The sequence below is a fragment of the Rhinoderma darwinii genome, chromosome 3 (assembly GCF_050947455.1).
Source record: "Rhinoderma darwinii isolate aRhiDar2 chromosome 3, aRhiDar2.hap1, whole genome shotgun sequence".
Lineage (NCBI taxonomy): Eukaryota > Metazoa > Chordata > Amphibia > Anura > Rhinodermatidae > Rhinoderma > Rhinoderma darwinii.
Genome location: NC_134689.1, coordinates 109,025,982 through 109,038,483, shown reverse-complemented (window position 1 = coordinate 109,038,483; position 12,502 = coordinate 109,025,982).

Here is a 12,502-nt window from a genome sequence, read left to right as displayed (position 1 = left end):
CCAATGGTATATCTTTGTCTGGTACCAGTTCGGGTATGCCTCTTATTCGTAAGTTATTTCTCCTTGATCTGTTCTCCAAGTCATCTATATGGAGTTTTTGCAGATAGACTTCTTTTTGTTTATCAAGGAGGATTTCTGTGACTTTTTCTGAGTGTTGGATGATTTGGGTACAAGTTTCTTCCAGAGTATGAACCCTTGTGAAGACTTGTCTCACGTCGCCTCGTAGATCGGATATGTAATTTTTCACTGTTTGAGTAAATTCTTTAAATAGGCTCTTGATGCATTCAGTGGTTGGCAAAGTTTTTATGTAATCTTTAAGATCCATCTTGTCTTGTGATGTTTCCGCTTCTTCTTCGCTTTCTGACCAAATAGATGCTATTGATTGTTCGTTTGTTTTATCGTCCGTCTTTGGTCTGTTGCCTTGTTTATTGTCGAAGGTCAGTTTTTTGTTAGGTTTGTCGCTTTCAGATGTTTTTTTTGGGGTTTTACTATTTCTTTCTTCGCTCGGGTTTCTGGATGTTTTTCCCATGGTTGTTTGGTAGAATGTAATTTTGCTGGGGAGAATGAGGTTGGAATTATTTTTTCATTACTCTTTGGTCGTGTGTTGGTAGGTTGATCTTATAATTTGTTCTCTTGAGCGCATTACTTTGTCTCTTATGTTGAGGATGTTTTCCTTGTAAGGCACTGGGGGTTCCTTAAGTAGTTCTAAAGAATTAGTAAGTGATAGGATAGCTGGATGATAATTCTTATGTCGCTATGCTTGTCCCTTATATTGGGTATTTTTTCCCTTGTACAGTACTAGGGCTGTTTAGATCAATGGTTATGATGGATGACAAGAGCATTAGATGGTATGTCACCTGCAATATTGTTTTGCTCTTGATATATGGGATATTTTCCTTGCATAAGACTAGGACAAATTAGGTAATGTTCCTTATATCGTAACAGCTTTTTTTTTTTTTTTTTTTTTTATATTTATTAATGTATATATTTTTTCCTCAAGTTGGAAGCCAGGGAGTTTATCTTTTGCCCTGCACTTCTATGATCTGCTAGTAATGTCCTAGCTAGTGACACTCTGGACACTTCCTCTGTGCCTCTGCACCAGGACTAGGGTCACGTCTGGGGCCAGCCGAAAATTTAGTCCGTGGCTTCAATGTTGCCGCTAGGCCGCCGCCACAAAAGTCAGTATAGTAGCTCCGAACTCACCGGCACTAGGTCCCCTCGGTCACCTCGGTCAGCGGTGCCGTCTGATGTGCTGTACAGCCCTTTCCTTTTTTTTCCCAGCGCTCTGGGAACTGCTTTCGCTGCTTGGCCGGCCGGAAATTTAGACCGCGGCTTCTAAGGTGTCGCTAGGCCGCGTCGGCTGAAGTCCGTGTGCTGACTTCGATCTCACCGGCGCTAGGTCCCGCAGGTCGTCGGCACCGCTAGAAGCGATGTAGGGTACAGGTGAGACTGTTTGGACAGGGGATGTGTGTTTTTTTTAACTTAATCTCCGGAGCCCCGGTAAATTGCGTCCTCTCTGTCCCTGCCGTTAGCCACGCCCCCTTTTTGATCTCTTTTTATTCCATTTTTTGGAAGGCGAAGTGACCAAAAAATTGTGATTCTGGTATGGTTTATTAATTTTTTTACGCCGTTCACTGTGCGGGATAAATAATGAAATACTTTTGTAGTTCAGGTTGTTACGGACGCGGCGATTCCAATTATGTATAGTTTATTTATTTTATTTATATTTTTAATAAAAAGGGACTGCTAAGGGAAAAGGGGGATTTCTACTATTAAAACTTTTATTTTTATACAATTATTTTTACTTTGTCCCTCTAGGGGACTTGAAGGAGGCCCTGATCGCAATTCTAATACACTGCACTACATGAGTAGTGCAGTGTATTAGAGCTGTCAGCTACATCATCAGGACCCAATAGGCTTCCGTAGATGGCATAGCCGGACGCCATTATTAGGCCTCCAGTTGCCATAGCAACCGTGGCCGGCCGCTTTCATGTAGCGGGCCGTCGATGGTGGTTCAACCCCTAAGAAGCCGCGATCGCTATTGAACGCGGCGTCTAAGGGGTTAATCAGCGGGGACACCGAGATCGGTCCCCGCTGAAGGAGCTGCGGCAACTGCTGTATGAGACAGCAGTTGTCACAGCTCATAAAAGTGCCAGGAGGGGGGGGGGGGGGCGGAAGGGCGGTTATTCCTATGATCTACTATTTGGTGACAGAGCATGAACGCTCTAGCTAGCGTGACTTAATAGGTCATTTAGCGTTAACCGCCTATACGTGTTTTCACAGTGGCCATTAAGGGTACTTATGCCAGAGCTTTGACATAAGATAGCACCTCCTGGGGGAGGCGCTTAAACTCCATGTACTCCGCTACAGAGGTAGCTGAGGCCTCGGAGCACAGACCAAGGACCGTTTTGTCTGGTCACGTGATCACTGTCATTCACCGAATAATGGTGATCACTGTAAAAACAGCGGCGGTTAGTGCTCTCTCTTCTCTCACAGAATGTATTCTGTGAAATAGTGAAAATAAGGGCCAGCACCTATTAGACCCCCCGTCCCTGATAATCAAAATGGCGCACGCATGCGCGGTTAAAATATTGCCAAGCAGGCAGCATATGGCAAATAGTAACAGCCAGGGACCAATCTGAGTGGTCTCCGCTGACATAGTCACTGTGATATACCTATCACAGTGATCTATGTTATTATATCTATAAAATACAGCCAGGACATGGGCTGTGTCTTCCTCTCCCCTCACTGTAGTTAATCTGTGAGAGGAGAGAGAGAGAGACACTATACTTCACTTCTACAGCTCAGAATTTAGTTAAAGTAAAGTGAGAAAACACACAAACTTCAAGTCTGTGCTCCCTGATCACCTCGTTTGTGCCCTCTCATCCCGTGTGAGCACAAGTAATCAGTATGTTTTCTGTCAGCGTCAGGTTTATTACCTGTTGTTAGCCAGTTTTACGTAATTTTTCCTGCGCTGCTTTTAGGAATCTATTTATCTACCTAGTGATAGGCAGGGTATCCTTTTTTCTTCTTCTTAGTTTGAAAAAAAAAAAAAAAATACAAAAAAAGAAACTAAAAAAAAAAAACCTTCAAAAAAAGTTAGTAGCCTTAGGGTATGTGCACACGATAAGTGGCTTTTACGTTTGAAAAGACAGACTGTTTTCAGCAGAAAACAGCTGTGTCGTTTCAGACGTAAATGCTGCTCCTCGTATTATGCGAGGCATCTTTGACGCTCGTAAATCTTGAGCTGCTCCTCATTGACTTCAATGAAGAACGGCTCAAATTATGTTGCAAAGAAGTGTCCTGCACTTCTTTGCCGAGGCAGTCAATTTACGCGTCGTCGTTTGACAGCTGTCAAACGACGACGCGTAAATGACAGGTCGTCTGCACAGTACGTCGGCAAACCCATTCAAATGAATGGGCAGATGTTTGCCGACATATTGTAGCCCTATTTTCAGACGTAAAACGAGGCATAATACGCATCGTTTACGTCTGAAAATAGGTCGTGTGAACCCAGCCTAACGGTTATATTTCTACCTAAATAATAACTCGGAGAATGTTTACTGCAGAGAAAGCGTACACCTTGCTATGCTCGGGCAGTTCAGGTAGTGACACCAACATTGCTTCAGAGGTAGAACTTTTTCAGACAGTGACGACTCAAGTTCTACTGCTACCTCTGGATCCCATAGCCCTATGGTGGTGGAATCAGTCGTCGCTGTCGAATCCGCAGGTGCAGGGCTTATTGGTGCAGTGCCTCCCGTGTTCTGGCATCCTGTAATTTAATTTCCCCCCCAGGTCCTGCAACTGTCAGCAATCCCAGGAATAAAAGTGGCTGTTGCTAATTATACCCCTTTGGACTTCTTCCACATATTTGTCAGTGACCAATTCCTGGAGTTAATTGTCCAATAGACAAATATATATGCACAGAAACCCACATCCGTCTACTCATCATGGACCCCCACTAGTGTCCCTGAGCTTCATTTTTGTTTAGGCATAACGCTAAATATGGTGTTGGTCAAAAAACCAACTATCCGCTCCTACTGGGCATCAAGAGCTGTCCACGCTACCCCTGTATTTGCAGCAGTTATGTCCCGACACTGATTTGAATTCATAATGCGCTTCATGTATTATACAGATAACTCCCAAGTCCCCCAAAGAAATGACCCAGGTTACGATCGCTTTAATAAATTGAGACCGTCAATTTCCCTCCTACAAGAATCTTTCCTCAAATATTACACCCAAGATCAAAATTTATTGGTGGATGAATCCCTGATGAGCTACAAAAGCCATCTTTCATTCCAGCAGTTCATCCCCTCGAAACGTGCCAAATATGGCATTAAATTATATAAAGTGTGTGAGAGCACAACAGGGTACACCTGCGGTCTCAATCTATGAAGGCAAAACCCGCCAAATTAATCCCCCAGGCTGCCCAGACACAATTGGCACATCTGGCAAAATTGTGTGGGACCTAATGGTGCCATTCCTGCACCATGGGCACCACGTCTACACTGATAATTTTTATAGCAGTGTCCCCCTTTTTAAATCCCTCCATGCTGCAAATACAGGGGCCTGCGGGACAGTCCGTAAAAACAGGGTGGGATTCCCAAAGCAATTGGTGTCCAGACGTATGTAAAGGGGGGCGTCATTCGCACTGGCTTGCGAGGAGTTACTTGCAGTAAAGTGGAATGATGAGAATGATGTCTATATTTTGTCCACTCTGCATCCATGGTGGCAGTTAGAGGGAGGGCGGCCACCGTGGAAAAGGATAAGCCTGTCTGCGTGACAGACTACAATAAATTAATGGGGGGTGTAGTTCTGTCGGACCAGGTGCGACGACCGTATTTAGTGAAGCGGAAGACCAGGGCCTGGTACAAAAAGGTAGCAATCTACCTAATTCAGATTGCAACCTATAATGGGTTTGTGCTTTATAAAAAAAACAAAAAAACAAGGAACACTCACCTTCCTTCAGTTCCAGAAGGAGGTTATTGAGCGTCTCCTATTTGACTCCAATGCCAACTGCACAACCCTACGAGTCTGAGGATGTGCGAAGACTTTCAGAGCGCCACTTTCTTCACCCCGTCCCTTCCACCGAGACCCAAAGATATCCCCAAAAAAGGTGCCTGGTTTGCAGTAAGCATGGAAGGAGGGATAGTCACTTCTACTGCCCGATGTGCCCATCTCAACCAGGACTCCCTGGTGTGGAGCTCGTCTTTATAGGCTTACTATGCAACATACGGGTCGGTATAGGTTTTTGGGACCCTTTTGATTTGTGGTGATTCCCTGGCTCTTATATATTTACAATTACATACATATTAGTGTGATTGTGACCGCTCCTTTACATACTCTACTTGGTCTGAGATACATTACCTTACTTAGGCATACTCTTATGAGATATATCTGTGGCTTTGCATTTTTTTTATTTATATATATACAGCATGTCTTTTTGAGCGACTTTTCTCAGTGATATTATATCATATGCCATTTATATGTTGAGTATATGTCATTTGAATAGCCTTTTATAGTTCTCCACACCATTGTGTTTTTAACTGTTTGTCCAATTTTAGTTCTTGATGGCCAATATGTTTTTAAGTATTGTAATAAAGGATTTATATTTTTGTAAGGTACATATTTGTACTTGGTCTTATTTTCTCCTTTTTGGATGTGTGATATGTCCTCACATACAGTTATGGGTATTCATTCTTTAACCGAGTGGTTGTTTTGTGCACATAGCGGTTCCTACCTTGCCAGGCAGGGGCCTGTTATGGTGTACCGCGTCACTTGGCACGTTCGTCCCTCATATAGGGATTGATGGAGCTAAAGAGACGTTGTACAACCAGTTACTGAAAAAAATTAATAAAAACATAGTTATGACCGCCCTACAGGTGCTCTTCTATCTTGTGAACAAACTCGAGTTTGCCACATAGTTGGATACATTTTCCTCCATTTATTTGAAGATATTGCCCGTCACTCCAGTACAGTTTATTTTTTCATCTCTGACTGATTTTATATTCGGACAGAATTCTGTCCACAATGACATTATAATGGCACAGATGCGGGACAACTGCTTCTTCAGCAAGACACAGTCATAAGTACAGGCAAATATGTCTATAGCGACATGCATCCATTATGAATACATGGCTTCACGTCTCTTCTGTATGCCGCACAAATTTATTAATGTGCCATATTTCTAACAAAATAACCTTCTACCACGTCTCCTCTATTTCATGTGGAAATGTAATAAGAATTTGAAGAAAACATTATATACCCATAGTGTCTGAAATAATACCCATTATTTCCTCCTTTAAAAAAATTTTGGTCAGCATGCTCACTACACCACTAGATGAATACCTTTAGGGGTCTGGTTTTTAAAATGGGGTCATTTCTGGGTGTTTTTTTTTTTATTCAGGCAGCTCAATGCCTCTAAATGCATGATATGGGGCCTAGAATTTATTAAATTGTGCCCTGAAAGCCAAAGGGTGCTCCCTTCCTTTCGGACCCTGTCGTGTGTCCAGGCTGCGTATTAGGGCCACAATGGCGGTATTTTTGAAAATTGGAGAAACAGGGTGATAGATTTTGGGGTGTTTCTTCATTCTCATGTTCGCTATACAAAGAAATCTGTCTTTACAATGACACATTTGTGGAAAAAGTGGAATTATTTTTTTTTTCACTTGCTTTGCATGAATTCTTACAAAACAATTGTGGGGTCAAAATACTCACTACACCCCTAGATAAATACCTTAATAGGTATAGTTTTTAAAATGGGGTCATTTGTGGGGGTTTCCATCAGTCTGACACTTATGAGGCCCTGAAAACCTGGCTTGGTGCAAAAAAACAAAATGTACTTCTAAATTTATAAAATTATTAAATTTGTCTTCTAAATTGAGCAAAATGTTTTATTTTTTCAAAAGTGCTGCTACAATAAAGAGATGGAAATATATATTTAATAAAAAAGATTGTACAGTATGTATGTACATATGTGGCATATTGCAGTTCCAAATAGGGAAAAAAGTAAATTTTTACAAAATTTCATAAATGTTGGTATTTTTTTAAATTTAATTTACGCAAATCGTATTAGTCTACTTTTACCACTAAAATAAAGTACAACTTGTGACGAAAAAACAATGTCAGAATTACTTGGATATGCAAAACTATTGCAGTTATTCTCTGATAAGTTCAGACATACCAGATTTGACAAATCTGGCTTGGTCAGGAAGGTGCAAACAGGCTTGGTCATTAAGGGGTTAAACTGAACTAAATTACATTTAGAAAAGATGTAGCAAATACATAAGTAAGTTGACTTATGTTATCCTGGTTCCTTGCAGCAATGTTAATACTTTTTTATAGACATTGTAACCGCAGAAAAAATAATCTAGACACCTTTTTTGTGTTTTATTGTAACATTTTTAAAGGGAACCTTTCACATCAAATGGCATTATGTTATAGAGCAGGAAGGGCTGAGCAGATTTATATATGGTTGTGTGCAAAAAGATTGAGGGTAACCTGTAATTTATTGATTTAAATTTGCTAATTGAGTCTAGTGGGTGGTCCTACTCAGGGATTGGCAGCTTTTTCTGTTCTTACACTTCTACAGGGAAGTCTGTCAGTCAATGGTTGAGACCGCCCACTGGACTCTTTAGCCCACAGGGAACAGGAATTTATAGAATATAGATTTAGGATAACCTGTAATAAATATATTTGCAAAAACGACATATCAATCTGCTCACCTTCTTCTGCTCCGTAACATTCCGCTTGCAGATAGGACAGCATGTTGAACGTGACAGGTTCCCTTTAAGACTATAGTCAAAGTGAATACACATTTCTACACTCATGAAAAAGTAGCTGAATGCATAATTATTCACCCTCTACTCTGACACACCGAGTGCTTTTTGAAGAAACACATATAGAGATGGTATTTTGCTAGGGCCAGAATAGGCCCAATTTTTTGGTAAAGCCCAGGAAATTTTCAAAACTGGTATTCCCTTCTCAACTTATTTTCTAGGCTACTGTTTTAGCATTGATCAGATCAGGGAGCGTTTTATGCAGTTCAGATGATAGCCAGATCTGATCATTAGGACCATTCAGATAGATTACCATAATGCAACAGACTGCAGTTGTAAGAAAATGCAGACCCCTACATTGCAAAGAACAAATATCTACAGTTGGCCATTATTTTTGGCCAACAGCTATTTTGTAGAACTAAATCATAAACGTTTGCTCCGATCGGCCAAGAGTACATGCTGATTTCAGCTGGGTCAGAGAGAGATACTTGCTGCCGCAAGTGTTTGCCCGGGTGCTTATCGCCTAAGGGAACAAAGGATTGGACTGGTTAAAAATGTAACATGCCTTCTTTCCGCCAACTGTATGACAGTTGAGCCATAGGGCAGGCACCAGACATGAAATGGTCAGCGGATGCTGCCAAAATCAGCCAAAAAACTGTCTGTGTCCTGTTTAATTCATGAAATTTCACAGTGTGAGAAAACACGAAGGGTCATATGAGCATGGTACTGAGAAAATTTGTAACCAAAAATAACGAGTCAAACAAAGACAAACTGTAGAAGTGGGTTAATGAAAAAGCATGTTTTTATTATGTGACTTCAATGTTTCTTTTTTTGAGAGCTGCAGCTGTGTCTCACATGTACTGCAACACTGTACAAATGGGACCTGGTTTTACCCAAACAGCAAATTAAGAGAAAATAAATGCAAACCTGTTCCACAAACAGACATTAGTCCAACATTTCACAAAATAAAAGGAAAAGACATTATTACAAGTGAATTTAATTCAGCATGTATATAAAAAAAAAAACAACTTACATTTTAACAGAAGTTACTGTTTTAATTTTCATACAGGGTTTACAATTAATGTAAAAAAAATATATATTCGTATAGTTCTATTCATTTCTAATAAGGCCTGACACCATTATAGAATCCGATCTCTCCCCATTATAATGTATTTCTTATACTTTATACAAAATAAAATATTGACATATTTCCAATCTGTTCATATGGATTATTCTAGAAGAAAAAGAGTAAAACACAAAACAACATCAGCGTCTGTTGAAATCAAGATCTTTTTTTTTTTCTTTTTTTTTTTATATATATAAATTTTGGCTTTAACAAGTAGCAAAGAAATCAACAGTCTTACAGACAGAAGAAAGAACACATAAGAGTAACGCAATCCTGCTTGCATGATCCGATGTTGTATTAATAATTTAATAGTGAACTTTAAAGCTGGACAATGGTGACATCTACATTAAAAAATTGTTCTATGCCCGATTTACAAAATACTTGCATAGAACAATTCTAATATCCCCTACACAGGTAATGCATAACACCAGGACCACACAAAAGTGCTTTCTTTATCTTACTCAAGTGTGACCCCCCCCCCCCATATACTAATTGGCACGTCCATATGGGTAAGGCATACAGATTTTTTACACTCTCAGTAGTGTAGACTTTACAATGTAAGTGGGCAGATTTATTAGGATGTATTCACACATATTGGTATGTGCCGGTAGTGCGCCACGCGTTGATAAATACTACACGGGAAAAAAAATCACATCACTAATTTGCAGAAAAAACACACACTGTTTTTGACCACACAGCAAACTACCTGTACATGTGAATACACCCTGTCTTAACTAACGAAAAGTAGTTGTGATATCGGTAGTTGTTTTCCATTGGATTTAAGTACCGGTATAATATTACAGGTGAAATGACGTTTCTGCCCCTTATGTTAGAACTATGGCTTCTCAATAATGGTAAGGTTCTTAGTCTGGAATGAGCTGACTTTTATATACAATAAGAGACTTATTATTATTTTTTCTGCTACTAGACTGACTAGTTGTCTCAGCGTTACTATTACGTGAATGTGAGCAGTTTCTCTATATTGGCTTCTGTTTCCTAGACAAGATGTTTAGAGCCTACCATCTAGACAACCGGATCACTGCGGTGAAGTCTGCATTGTGGTGGTGGTGGAGAACATCTCATGACCATTCATTTCAGGTGCTTTACAGTCTGATGCTACCATCAAACGTTTAGAAATCAGAATAAGTTAAAGGTCTGTTTTGTTTTTAGAACATATTTCAGGCAATTGCCCACTGTACTAATCTATAGAAACTGTGCTATTCATAATGTTCACACACAGCTCATATCTAGGAGGCTGCCAGGAGCTGGAAATCTTTCTTCTAATGGGGCCAATGAATGTCAACAGATTCAATCTATCACTGGGCTAATATTATTATTTAATGTCAGCTTACATGCCCCAACGTTCATACGTGCTCAAGAGAAATGTCACTTGGATTGAACGGTTATTAAAACGAGTGATCTCAGAGAGTCCATATTACAGACATTGCCGCAAGTCCACAAGTGACAAAACCTGATAGTTTAAGAGCTCCATGGGCTCTGTGTACAATAATTGAAATGTCGAACACCTCCCCCTCAGTTTTCTAAGTGATAGAAAAAGTCAAATTAGTTAAGGGAAATACTTGCGCTATGTGATGGTCTCGACTCGAGTCTTTGTACAAATTTACATTTTTATTTGCGTGTTCAGACATTACATTGTGACATGTTTAGTGCAAAGAAAACCATAAATAAGTTCTCCTCTAGGGATTACACTAGACCATAAATACTTTCATGTAATGACAAACGTCATGCGCTACATCACCCCACCCCACCTACTTCTGCCAATTTTTTCCACATACGTAGGGCTAAATTTAAGTGTTCAAAGTGTTTTTCATTAAATCTTGTCATCTATGTCAAGGAAGAGCAAAGCTGCTTTCTTTTCTGACCAGCGCAGCTCATGCGGTAAGTCAGACAACTTTCTGTCTCTGGAGTTGTGTTAGGGCTTATTCAGACGAACGAGTATAAACTCAAACGTGAAAAACGACCATTTATCACATCCGAGTCGCACCGATACAGGACCCGTTTTTACAGATTCCTCAGACTTCAGTATATAGAGGAATCTGTGAAGACGGGAAAAAATAGGACATGTCCTATTTCTCACTAGCCCTTCACACGGTCCGTTAAAACAATGGCCGTGTGAACAGCCCCATAAAAAATACATGCAGCCGTGTGACAGCTGTTAACAAAACGGCCATAAACTACGTTATGTTCGTCTGAATAAGCCCTAAGGGTATGTTCACACGGCCTATTTACGGACGTAATTCGGGCGTTTTTGCCCCGAATTACGTCCGAAAATAGCGCCTCAATAGCGCTGACAAACATCTGCCCATTGAAAGCAATGGGCAGACGTTTGTCTGTTCACACGAGGCGTAATTTACGCGCCGCTGTCAAATGACGGCACGTAAATAGACGCCCGCGTCAAAGAAGTGACCTGTCACTTCTTTGGCCGTAATTGGAGCCGTTATTCATTGACTCCAATGAATAGCAGCGCTAATTACATCCGTAATTGACGCGGCGTTCAAGCGCCTGCACATGCCGGTACGGCTGAAATTACGGGGATGTTTTCAGGCTGAAACATCCCCGTAATTTCAGCCGTAACGGACGCCCTCGTGTGAACATACCCTTAGTCTGACTAAACACAAGAAGGGCATAGAACTGACAGGCAAGCAACATGGGCACTACTAAGTATATAATAAACAACACATGACCAGTGCTAGCAACCAGTTAATTTAAAAAAATTCTGGTGATCACAAAATGTCTCACTTCTCTGCAGCAAAAGACCAATTTACCCCAAAAAACAGTTTGTCATCTACGGTGCCAATGTAACAAGCTTTATATGTAAAGAAGAAACCTCCGAGGAGTATGAGATTTAAAATACAAGACTGCTTAGTTCCAGAAACAGCACCACTCTTGTCCCCGGGCTGTGTCTGGTATTGCAGCTCATTTAAGTAGATGTGTATTAGGGCTGATTCAGACTGCACTTGACAGCTCAGTGTGCCCTGTTCATATGGATGCGCAGCTGCGTGCTTTTCGCGCAGCCGCCATCTTTATGACACTCTGTTTGGATGTTTGTAAACCGAAAAGCACGTGGTGCTTTTCTGTTTACATTCATTCTTTTACTAATATTGCGCGAATAACGCTTGTCCCACGGAGGCATGCGTGATTTTCACGCAAACCCATTGACTTCAATGGGTGCGTGATACGCGAGAAACGTCGACACATAGAACATGTCGCGAGTTTTACGCAGCGGACTAACGCTGTGCAAAACTCACGGACTGTCTGCACTGCCCCATAGACCTCTCTAGGTCCGCGCGAGCCGCGTGAAAACCACGCGGCCGGCACGGACGCAAAACACGTTCGTCTGAATCAGCCCTTAGATGCAGTACCAAACAAAGCCCAGGGACAAGAGTGGTGGTGGTTCTGGGAAAAAGCAGCCATGTTTATCCAACATTATACAACCCCTTTAATGTAATAGCGCATGTGACCTGACTAAGTGATATTCGAAGAATTTCCAGAATGACTACTGTGCTTTTCAGGTGTCATAAATAAAATGATTCATGGGATTAAACAACCTACCAAACTAGACTCAGATGTCACAGAC